A 13,290-nucleotide genomic window follows, 5' to 3' on the forward strand; every position below is an offset into this window, starting at 1 on the left:
TTTTTTACACGTTTTTTTTTTTTTTTCATTGTAGTTATACATTTAAAAAGCCCAATTTTCTTTCAAAATAACACAATGACTCCAGTTTAACTACTTTGAATGAGTCACTTAGTCAAGCGTAAAGTTTTTTTCTCAGCACTGCTGTACAATCCTGTTGCAAGGGATAGTGTGCATGAGTCATATGGACAACTTTTCTGGTAATTTTATGTCCCTGTTGGAGCTTGACAGCCAGAATTCCCATCCAATTTTAAATGTCTTTCAAAAAGAGCAGCCTGAATATGCAGCCTAGCTTCTCCCTTTGTGTTCCACAGAAGAGGGAAAAAAATATATCGCACAAAGTGACACGAGGGTGAGAAGACGATGACATTATCATTATTTTTGAGTGAACTATCCCTTTAAATCTATTTCCTCTGTGTCCTTAGGTTAATTATTGCAGTGCTAACCCAGACATTGGCTCAGACACAGGAAACTGTGAACATTTTAATACAACTGCAAAGCATGGCAGCTGAAATCGGTTTGAAAAGTGGAACACTGATTAAATGCTTAAAAATCACTTTTTGAAACTTCATTCTGCTGAGCAGCTGTTTCCTTTGAGTTCACCTGTCTCACGAAGTTCTTCCTCGGCAAAACGGACTGATCTGAAAATCTAGGGCATAAGCAACGGTGTTCATCAGATTACACGCATCGAAAATGGTGGAATGAATAGTTCATTGACACTGGAAAGGAAATGTGCTTTAAGTATAGATAAATACAAGCACCTGCGTATTTAATAATTTTTCAAAAGAAAATATTATTACATAGTTTAGTCATAATCTTCTAATATTATTATTTCAAATACACACATATTTACACACATAGCGTTGGGTGTAATGCATTACTAAGTAATTAATTACTGTAATATTTTTTTTCCTTGAAAGAGTTATGAAAGGGATTACTCTTAATTTTTTTGTTATTTCATATTTTTTCTGTAATCTAATTGTTACTTCTGATGTAATTGCATTAAATACTCTATACAGTATTTAATGCAATTACATCAGACGTAACTGTAAATGCCTTACATTTTTAGGTACAATCAACTTGGATGTTTAAGTCATTTCAACTGAAATTACATTAAACTGACTTAAAAAAAAAAACAAGCGGAATCTTGTATAACTTATACAAAAAAATTGCTTAACTTATTTTGATGAGTTAAAGCAATGTAAAAACCCATGTTGTCATAACTTATTGATCATATAATTTTTTTTTACAGTGCAGCCAGCCTACAGAAAAAAATGTAAAACAAAAAAATGACATCAGAGAGAAATATCAAAATGATTTTACCTTGTTATGACTTATTTTATAAGGCTATTTCAGTTTGTAAAATGTCATGTGCTGCAACCCCTCTATTTCTTTTAATTACAAATTATATCTGTTAAATAAATCCTTAACATTTTTATTTTAGATGATTTGAAGGTTATGATTAATATTTGAACACTCACATGTATTCAAAGAGTAAGGAGACTTTTTTATTACATTCACTTGATGGTTACACCACTTGACATTTTTATGGTCTTTACATTTTTAAAACAAAACTTTTGAAAAACTGAATACAGAAAGTACATTTCTAAGAACACATTTTTAAAAGATAAAAAAAAAAAACTTTGACAACTTTAAAAATACATTTTCCCATTCACTTTCATTACGGAAAAAAGAGCAGCATGAGCATTCTCCTAAATATCTCCTATTGTGCTCTAAAGAAGAAAGAAAGTCATATTCATAAACTATTCTTTAATAAGTGCAATGCACACTGTACACCCAGGCACAACACAGTCAAACCAATTCTTCTGATTAGGGCTGTCACGATTATGAAATTTGGCTGACGATTAATTGTCCAATAAATAATTGCGATTATGACGATTAATTGTCTGTTTTAGGGCTTTGGCGATTAATTGCCTGTTTTAGGGCTTTGTCGATTAATTGTCATACAAATTGTTGTGATTATTTAATTGAATCCCTTGTAAGTTGTCACTTGCAATAACACATTAATACACTTAAAGCCTTTAAATATTAAAGTAATTTAATCAATGAAAAATATGTATCTTTCAGAAATGTGTACATTTAAAGAAACAATGTAAATGTATATGAAAGTATAAATAATAGAAACAATCACCATAAAGTTACCATAACACATAAAGGACTGTAAATATCTCATTCCAAACTAAAGTAAAATATAAATATATTTTACAACTTTGAAAATTCTGTAAATAACAGAAACAATGAATCACAAATATAAACTATGACCATAACAGAACAGGCCATAAAAATCAAATTCTGAAATAAAAACAATCATGCTCCTTAATGGCTTGGTAGATTACGGGAAAGAAACACTAGCATGTTGACTTTTTCTGGCTTAAGACAGCATCTAACTGGGGTGACAATGTTGCCAGCTGTACTGAAGATTCTTTCAGAAGCAGTACTTGTTGCACATATGCACATGTAGGCTACTTTCTCGCCAACTTGGAAATTAAAGGAAACCTATGTATGACACGTCAATTCGCTATGCCATTTTGGAGTGCTATCAAGACGCATAATCGCTTTTTAACGTGTTTATCAACGCCGTTTCAATCTATCCCCCTACACTGCCCCTACCCATCACACACACACACACACACACACACACACACACACACACACACACACACACACACACACACACACACTGCCCCTAAACCTACCCATCACAAGAAACATTGCATTTTTACATTTTCAAAAAAAAAACATAATTTAGTATGTTTATAAATCCATTTACATTCACGCGGAATCACACGGCGTAGACATAGACGCGGAGATGATGGTTCGTTTCGGCGTACACATACAAGCGGAATCACACAGCGTAGACATACACGTGGAGATTATGGTTTGTTTCGGCGTACACATACACGCGGAATCACACAGCGTAGACATACACGTGGAGATTATGGTTTGTTTCGGCGTACACATACAAGCGGAATCACACAGCGTAGACATACACGTGGAGATTATGGTTTGTTTCGGCGTACACATACACGCGGAATCACACAGCGTAGACATACACGTGGAGATTATGGTTCGTTTCGGCGTACACATACAAGCGGAATCACACAGCGTAGACATACACGCGGATAGCTCAAAATGCGTACAGATAACACGCCATTTGGCTTTAGAAAGTTAAGCAAAGCCATGATGTCATGTTGATTGGCGTTGTCGTTTTCGGCTTTGAAACTAAATCCATCTTTGTTGAATAACTGGGCTGCTCTAACTCAGGATGGAGAAATCAACAGGGCAATATAATTTGAACGTAATGCTCAGCGTAATGAATTCAGAGGGAGACCGGTAGAAGTAGAGTGCTGCAGGTACGTCGTTCATGAACGAATGATTCTTTAATATGACTCGGGACTACCGAGTTGTCTCAGAGAGTGATCCGTTCATTTTGTTGGCCGCGCGTGTGCGCAAAATCCCATAGGTTCTGTACATGAAACAGAAAATGTTAGTTCATCCCTCGAGTTCGGGTTGAGTCTTTCGTTCTTCCTGTCAGTCCTATAGTAGACAATGCTGTCAGAACCGGAAAGAGAAATTATTAGTTCATCTTTCGACGTTCCGCCGGGTCCGAGTCTTTCGTTCTTCCTGTTATGCTGAAATGACTCCATTTTTTTTTTTTTTTTCATTTTGCTGAACGAGATTCAAAGATCCGAGTCTGTAAAATGATCCGAACTTCCCGCTACTAACTACAGGGCCCCCTTGTGTCTTCTAATAGTGGGCAATAATAACGATCACCTGTAATGACCGCGATTAGACCAATTAATCGCGATCAAACGATTATTTTTATAATCGTGACAGGTCTACTTCTGATACATGTCATTTCAATCACAGACCACCTTTAAATAGTTGCCATGTTCCTGTGGAGTTCCCATATGCTCGCAAAAGTGAGGGGAGAAATGAAGTTTGCCAGTTTTCTTAAATTGTCATACTTTTTTTTGAGTTTTAACTGGGTCAACTGTGTGCTGAGGAAAGATAATGCAGTTCCTTTTCATCCCTGACAGAGAGAGATGGAGAAGAAGTGGAAGAGAGAAATAGAGAGAGAGCGTCTGCATGGCTACATCTGAGCTGGGTAAAAATGGGATCAGTCAGTCAGCACACACACACACACACACACACACACACACACACATACACATAACTAGCACCAAACTAAAGAAGACCAGTCAAAGTGATTCCCTATGGCATATTAGAGGAGTATGATATATAGTTGTGGAAGGAGGGTATACACTAGATAGATAGATCCAGTGATAATTAGGAAAGAAAACAGAATGGACGCCTACATGTAACTATAGCAATTAATGCTATTTTAATTGCATGGAAAGTTGCCATTAAATGCCACACAGGATGTGTTTTTTAATTCCATTGCGCTACTTGTATATAGTTTTTTTAATGTAAACGTCACCCTAGACCATTAGACTGTTGCGCTCGCATCTCTTCCATACTTTTGCAGAGTATCGTGCATGGCGTGGCTTTATAAACGCGGCATTCAAGTTAAAATAACATTTAAAAAACGCGTCTCTAGACCTGCATCTCCTGTTTTAAAGATAGTAAACAGCACATTTTTATTTCAGTGCTGTTATTTAAACAGTCAGTTTGCCTCGTACATTCAATTTACAGAATCAACAGCAAGCCAAAGAGGGCAAGGTTTCAACTGAACTATGCATTTGCATTTTAAACACTTATACATTTGAAACACTTATGTTCTAGCTCCATGCAATGCACATGAGCAAGGTTTTTCAAATCAAATCAGAGCTTTATATAAATATTTACAAGATACATATTCACGAATACAACTTTAACAGCACTTAAATACAGCACTTAAATCGTTCGTGTGACTGCAGCCTCTGCTTTTCTGCTACAGAAACTGCTACTGCTTTTCTGAAGCGCGAGAGTAGCCTATAATGTTCTGCTACTTTCAGCTAATAAAGGAAAAAATACTCCAAATTTCTGGTGTTATTTTTGTGATTGTTTGGGACATTCTACAGCCCTTTATCAAAACTTTAAACACATAGCCCACCTCAGATTGTTTTAATCAATGCACAAATAGTAAAAACAAATGAACACTATCAGTTCCTAAATTTTGATTTGGTGGGCAAGGCAGACGTTTGGGTGGGCACAGCCCACTCCTGCCCCGATCACCAGCCCCGATCACCATTTTTAAAAGTATGTTGCGGTGCGTCGTGCGTGCAGTAAGAGTTGTTTGCTATTCGAGTCAAAATGGAGTATGACAGATGGATCGACGATGAGGTTTAGGCTTTATTAAGCTTATATGCGGAGGACGAAATCCAGCGGGAACTGGAAAGTCACGCGCAGTCCTATGTCACTGGACTAATTTGCCTTATCTTCATGGTACTTTAGACTAGAGACCTGCACTCCTGTGGGACTACTGTGGGACCCAACACAATAGAGTGTGGCGTGGGATTTGATGGCATAGTGTGGGCAGTAAGGTACTTGTGTGTGTGCGGGTTGCGGGAGAGTAAAACGATTTGCGGTACTCCCGCAAATTAGAAATATCTAAAAATAAAACATCTCAAAAAATAAATTGTTATTCATCTGTTGCACAAAAGCAACAAGAAGAACTAAAATAAAATAAAAACGGCAGAGTTTCTATTTATAACATGTTATTGTACAGCGTTCTGCAGTGTAGACAATCACGGACATACGTGTTGATTTCTTGAACGCAATAGCCAATCAGATGCATTTAAGACAGAATCCACTCACCACTCAAAGTGAGTTTTTGTTCAGTGCTGAATTCTGCATGCTGGAAAATCCTGAGATTATAACAAGGAAAATGTGTAGACATTATGAAAGATTCATTGTGAAGTCAGCTTCACTGATAACGGGGCTTTGTGAGATGAGCTGAACTGAGATGTCAGCTTTTTAGGAATTATTAAGGGAGCGCACTTTGCACATTCTGCAATGTCAAACCATGCACACGCTTGCTTTTATGTTAAATTACTTGAAACTATTTAATGGACGTACAGAAAAAAAATCAATTTCTACTTTTATGCAGGCTTTTGCGGGCAGGAGCGGGACAAAACATGAATGTTGCGGGCAGGAGCGGGAGAAGGTAACTTATATTTTTGTGTGAGTGGGACTGAAAAAAACGTCCCGCACAGGTCTCTACTTTAGACTGTGATGGAAACGCAGACAACAACAGGTCTGGGGGAAAAAAGTTCCCGAGACAAATTGTTCCGGGTAATTTTGATGTAAAAGCTGAATCAAGTATGCAAAGTATTAGCAAGCATGTTGCTAAGCTAACAGCTCAATACTCAACATTAACCAAGCTAATAAATATATGTTCAAAGAACATTTTGCTCACATTTCTATTAAGTGGTGAAAACATTATTTATGAGAGGTCTCTGAACATTCAAAGCTTTCAGTTTTTAAAACATTCCATTTTTAAATTTTGCAGACATTATGGGAATGTTAATCTTGAATGTTCTCTGAACATTCGGAAACATTTAAAAACATTAGATGACCATCCAACTAAAACATTTCAGAAAAAAAACCCCAGATGTATAACATTATTTTGCATTATAACTGACATTTTGAGACATTATTATTACATTTTGAGAACCTTCTATTAACGTTCCTGGAAGCACATTTGTACATTTGAGAAAAACTTCCCAGACAGTTCCAGAATATTTCCTATAAGCTGGGAAAAAATATAATTTAATTTGCATAAAAGTGGTGCTCTTCACACATACACCACACAATTGACTAATGTTGCACTCTTTACGCAGCCACATAATTATCTTGCATTCACAATATAATCTAATGTTAACATGTTGCTACACAAAAACTCATTAATATTGTGTGAAATAAGTCACTTTTAAAGTCCCACTGTATTCAATAATTTTATCCCTTAAAACTCATTTTTGATCACTTTTTTTTATTCATGTGAAACAAATTCTTCATGCCTTAAAATAGCTTGAATGTAACTGCTTCATTTAGTATATGTGAATTCATGAATATGTTAATTAGCACCACCTCAGAGATCCACTCAGTCAACTTTTAATCAAGTTACTGTAGTTAACGCTGCACAAAGATATCGCTCTTTACAACGTCGGACACAATGATAAGTCTTTTGCTTGACTACGTTATCAAACAGCCAATAATGTGTTGCTAATGTTACACAAACCATGTTCCTGTTCACCATCTCAGAGTCAGACACCTGATTTAAAAATCAGTATCTTTAGTAACGATTTGAACAACTCAGAACGTCAATGGACAAGGGCATACCGTCCATCATAACATCATACACCCGCTATATTGCTAAATCTACCCATTTTTTTATATCAATAGAAATATATACTGGGATAAACTCTTGAGACTCCCCTGCATCACAGCGGTCATAGTGATATGCTAAAGCCCGCCCACACGTTGACATGTTTGGTTACAAGGTAGTTTGTGATGTCAGAAACATTAGCAATTTCAAACAGAGTTTTTGAGACACTTCTTTGGTTCACCGCAGTTTTAAGGAGAAAATACTAAGCAATGATGCTGACTGGTTTGTCTTCAAGCATATTAAAAACACCACATAGACATAAACAAAATTAAAAAGTATTTTCACCACAGGGGACTTTAATTAAATCAAATCAGTTTTATTCATACTCTTCAATTCTCCGTTCATCCTGAACTGTTCAATAAGCTTGCTGCAATAAATTTTGGGCTTGCCTGCACAAAAGGTACAATTACATAACATTTGTGTAAAGTAAGGCAATATTATTAGGCTCTTTGTTGTTTGGAACTGCCTTTGTAATGGGAGACCATTACACCTGTGGTGCCTGTGCTGCCCTTAAAAATTGTAATGGTATTTTTTTGTGTATTTTTTACTACTTTAATTGTTGTGGATTATTTCCTCCAGTGGACTTTTATTTTGAAATTGCGAGCTAATAGTGCAATGGCGCATATGTTCTCGCATGTTCAGAGAGCAACAAAGGAGGGAAAACGTTTCAGCACAGCCTATAAATGCAATCTTAGCCTTAGCCTTGGAAAACATTTGACTGTAAGTAATTTACAAGTTTATTCTGATATAATTAAGTTATGAATATTTGAATGTAACAATGAACTGACTTTAATATTGAAATGAACATTGTAGAAAATGGTTGAAAATAAGAGCAAACAGTTGACTGTTATCAAACAGTATTGTATTTATGTGTTCCTGTAATATATATTTACATATTACATTTTTTGTATTTTCAGTTTTACAGTTAAGAATAATCACCAAGAAAAGTTAAACACCTTTGGACTTTAGGCTATTCCAAAATGTTCACTATTTGTCTAATGGTGCACAGTCACGTTTCTGTTGTCAATTCACTAGAGTTTAAAAAGAGAGAAGTTCTCCATCATGAACTTCCTCCATCATGATTCAGATAACAACACCAACATCTTGTAACTTTTCAGAAAAAGGCTGTGTGGTATATGTTTCTTTCTCAGAGTTTCTTAATCTTTGTGACACACTATCCTCGTGTAAACCTAACATTGATTTTGGCACAGAATCAACACTGATATGTAGGCTCTGTTCCAATCCAATTTCAAGGCATCCGGTTCACAGACTTTTCCAAGTGATAGTGTTATTGTTCAAATCAGGATTTCTGTTTAAATACCAGTATAGATAGATAGATAGATAGATAGATAGATAGATAGATAGATAGATAGATAGATAGATAGATAGATAGATAGATAGATAGATAGATAGATAGATAGATAGATAGATAGATAGATAGATAGATAGATAGATAGATAGATCTGGGGGTTAATAAAGGCCTTCTGAAGCGAATCGATGCGAAATATATCAATATTTAACATGTTATAAAGTAAAATATCCAGCTTCAGCCAGACCACCTTCTGTATTCAACTTACGAAAAAGCATAACTGACGCGACATAGGAAGTCGTAGGAAGTAACGTAAGCACTTTGAACTGCAAGAGGCAACTTACACTTTCTTCGTAAGTTGAATACGGAAGGCGGCTTGAGTAAATTATGGGGTAATTTTCATTTTTGGGTGAACTATCCCTTGAACCCAGATGCTAATTGGCTCTTCTCTTGGTAGATTGCGTTGATCATTATGAAAATAATCCGGCTGCGTCTGTGTTCAATTTGTGTGTCGTCAGTAGATAACGCACTGAACTTTCCACTCCTATAGGCGCTTTTAAGGGATTGCGCTCTTATGCTAATTTGCCCAGTTTAGTAAATCTGGCCCAATATGCTAATACAATAACCTTTGTGAGCTAAGCAACATGCTAACGACAAACTCTATTGGAATCAAGTCTGGAACAGAGCTCTAGACGCCCAAGATCATTTTCTTTTATAAAATTACACTGAATTAAATAACAAGAAATAACCTATCAATTTTATTGTCAGGATAATTTAACTGCTGCTCTCTACGTTCTAAAATCTGGGGTCATTGTTCCAGTGTCTGCCTTTTGGATGAAGACAACATCATTAATAGGACAATAATGTTCATAGGGGTTTAGCAGTGGAGATAAATTCATGGAAATAAAATGCAACATAAAATCGCCACAGTGCTTCTATGCAATTCAAATGAAAGTTAATTTTTAATATCAAATGTGTTTCTAGTTGCCACCAGGTCTCTAAACTTGCTGACTTGTTATTCAGTGCTGAAATTGCACTAATCCACGAGAAGTCATACACCATAGCAAAGAACATTTTCCCCTATGCTTCATTTCTTTGCTTCCTGCACTGCACAGCAGGAATTAGGGCGAAGTTCCCATGAGGATCTCATGCAGTCTTGTTCCTTTATAACCTGAAGTTAAAGGCCATTCACATGACTCAGGGCTAGTGTACTAAATCAAAATTAATCATCAGGGCTTCAGCGAACCCCTTTTAACTCAGCCGTCATGTCCCGCTTAGACCTTTCTGTGATAAGTGTAGCAGATAACGTCAAAGAACGGAGGTTGCTAGGTAGCAAGGAAGCATAAATAATAAACAGTAAAATTTGCGATGAAGTAAATAGGGTGAAATGTACAAACAGTCGTGCCACCCAGAGTCCGTTCACCGATCGTTTGATGCAGATTGTACACAAAAATGGTGAGTCAAAAGTGAAATTCTTTGCATTGTGTTAAGGTGCAGTCAACGTGGTGAATTCATGTGAGCCCGATGCAAAATCTGGGTTCGGAAATCTTTAGCCCTTGCATGAGTCCATAATTGCATAATTGCAGGTACATTTGGTGTCCAAAGTAAAAAAAAAAAGTCTGCCTTTTTCAAATGGTTATATTTTTTATTATTTAATAATTTGTTACTCATTGTCATGGATCACAAGATGTTACAGGCCATAACAATATAATATTTTCTGTAAAAAGCATCTTATATAACTGAAAGTCATGGATTAGTCAGTGTATTTTGTCCATCATGTATCATTGTGTAATCCAAATATTTGATTTTACTTTTGGTAATATTTCATTTATTTTATTTATAAAAAACCCAAAATAGTATTTTTCCTAATTCTACATTAAATTGTTTAAAAATAAATTTTATTCTATAAAATTTGTGTCCGTAAATCTTGGAATTATCTCCCACAACTATGTATGATACAGGAAAAAGATCTGAAGCACTGAAAGGTGTGTTCTCTCTGAGAAAATATTATAATCTAAAAAGATTTTTTTTTGTGGGTTGTTTAAAAGTATTTTAATCATGAGGTCATTTGTGCAAAATTGTCAAGTCTGTTACCGTCAAACTCTGTTACCAACGTAAAGTAACAATTTTGACAGTAACAGAGTTGACAAACAATACTATAATTAAATATTTTTTTCACTTTTGAAGTTAAAAAAACCCTTACTTTGTGCACTGGTGCACAGTCATGTTAGAACAGGAAGGGGCCATCCCCAAACTGTTCCCACAAAGTTGGGAGCATGAAATTGTCCAAAATGTCTTGGTATGCTGAAGCATTAAGACTTCCTTTCACTAGAACTAAGGGGCCAAGCCCAACCCCTGAAACAGCCCCACACCATAATCACCCCTTCACCAAACTGTACACTTGACACAATGCCGTCAGAGTCCAATTATTAGACTGCTCTAGAGTCCAGTGGCAACATGCTTTACACCACTGCATCCAACGCTTTGCATTGCACTTGATGTAAGGTTAGGATGCAGCTGCTCGGCCATGGAAACCCATTCCATGAAGCTCTCTACGCACTGTTCTTGAGCTAATCTGAAGGCCACACAAAGTTTGAAGCTCTGTAGCTATTGACTGCAGAAAGTTGGCGACTTGTGCGCCTCAGCATGCTCTGACCCCACTACACAAGTACGCAAAGACAAATGCTTCGCCAACACATTGCATGTGGTCCTGTTGTACATACTGTACTTAACAAGCTGTAGCGGTAACAAACTCCAGTATTCAAGGGGGCAATAGATTTCAAATGCTAGTGCCATTAATCAGCATGTTATTTAGATATCTAGCATTTTAACCAATTTACTTAGCAAACTCTGTCTTCAGAATGTTACTCCCGCAGGATAGTTGACCTGAAAGCTGAAAATTACTCTAAAAGAAAAGTTTACATAAACATTAAAACTACAGTAGAAGCAATGCTAAGAATGCAGCTCATACTTGCATTGCATTATGAATTGTGGTCTGAAACACGATGGAACACAACAACACACAAAATCAAGCTTTTGTAGCTAGAAAACTGTGTAGACCACATTTTGGGACTTTGAGATATTGCTTCACTTGCACACAACTTCAACAGTGTGTACTGTAGCTTGAGCGAAAACTTGCAGAGAAGCTCCACAGAGCAAATCATCTTAATTTAGTAGTTGATGTAGCTATATTACAAGTCATAGAAAAATTCAGTCTATGAGATAAAGATGAGATGAAATACTCAATTTCTATGTTACTGGTATGTCACATGGATACTTATTTGAAGCAGTGCTGACAGTGTCTGTCCCTTGTTTGTATATTGTGCTTAGTGTGGTTAATTTATGTTTATGTTTTGAAAGTTTAATAAAAAGAAGAAAAAAAAACTAGGTTTTGCATGGACAAATAGCCTTTAATCTGCAGTCCTGAAGCACTCCAGTGCTTGAGGCCTGTTTTTCGTTCTTCTATTGTGCGAGTTGTTTATTATGCTATTAAATCTGTGCCTCTGCATAATGTCAAGCCACATTTACTTTTGCATATTCCATTTATATGTAAATACTGACCTCTGATTAAGCCAGGCAAGTTACATTTCCATACAGATCTTTAGTGTTACAGTGCTGATTGCTTTACAGGTACTCTTGCCTTGGTACATCAAAATATGACTGTTGAGTGACGAAGAAAGAGCTTCGATTACATGTATGCATGTATGAAAACATGTAAGGTCACCTGTCGAATTGATGGTTGTGACCTCAATGTGGCGCCCACCGCGGGCCAAATATCACTGTACTTACAGGGAAAGGAACTGAACAAACATCAAACATTAAATGTTTTTGTCATGGAGCCTCAAATATGACGATACCCTTATGACCATTCTTATAAAATAAGATACAAAGACACATTTATACTGTGGAGAACCCCCCTCCCACCCCCGCCCCCCAAAAAAATTATCTGTGATTAAATCCTACTATATGAGGATTTATCATTTAATAAATATTTATTAAAATATTTATTTAGTTTTTTAGTTTTCCACCCACAAATACATATATAGAATGGTGCAGGGAGGAGGTCAAAACCCAGACGACTAATTTGCCACTATTTTTCCTATGGGATTTATAATGGTTTTTTTTTTTCAATTTATGAGTAAAGTAAAGCCTGTGGTAAACATCATTTGACGTTTTGTTCTACAACGTAACACACACTCATAATGAAAAAGCAAATTTTGAAGCAGTTATGTTTATTTTGGAAAACGTATGTTTCTAAGACCCTTTTTACACCTGGTATTCAGAAGCGTTTTGGTCAATCGGATCACAAGTAGACGAGGGAGACACATTCCCGTTTACACCTGGTGTTTTAATCTGTCTCTTTTGTTCACTTTCAGCCACTTCTGTCCGGATTTCTTCGAGGGGAGGGTCTATGGTCAGGTAAATGTATGGGCTTTTTCAGATCTTATGATCTAATGGACGAAATAAGCTCTTTTTTTTTTAAGCTCTCTTAAAAAAAGAGACATTTTTCTCATTTTAAGTCAATTTACATATGAACATGACCGGAGATGACGGCAAAACATGCGAAGAGCATCAGCTTTAGTTTCTGCTCTGACAGCTGAAAGATCACGCCAAACACTGTGAGTGCGTGTTT

The 13,290-nt window shown here is 36.2% G+C and overlaps 1 protein-coding gene and 1 long non-coding RNA gene across 3 annotated transcripts in view; both read right to left on the minus strand.

Annotated features, from left to right (window-relative positions):
• Window positions 1-13,290, minus strand: part of grip2b (glutamate receptor interacting protein 2b) — a 293,833-nt gene that overhangs the window by 204,794 nt on the left and 75,749 nt on the right. The window lies entirely within an intron of this gene.
• Window positions 27-5,188, minus strand: LOC307120243. Its single transcript, XR_013815757.1, has 3 exons — window positions 3,862-5,188; window positions 1,033-1,823; window positions 27-985 (listed from the first exon to the last, which is right to left on the minus strand). It is a non-coding gene; the product is annotated as an uncharacterized lncRNA (long non-coding RNA).

The sequence above is a fragment of the Gobio gobio genome, assembly GCF_949357685.1.
Source record: "Gobio gobio genome assembly, chromosome: 24".
Lineage (NCBI taxonomy): Eukaryota > Metazoa > Chordata > Actinopteri > Cypriniformes > Gobionidae > Gobio > Gobio gobio.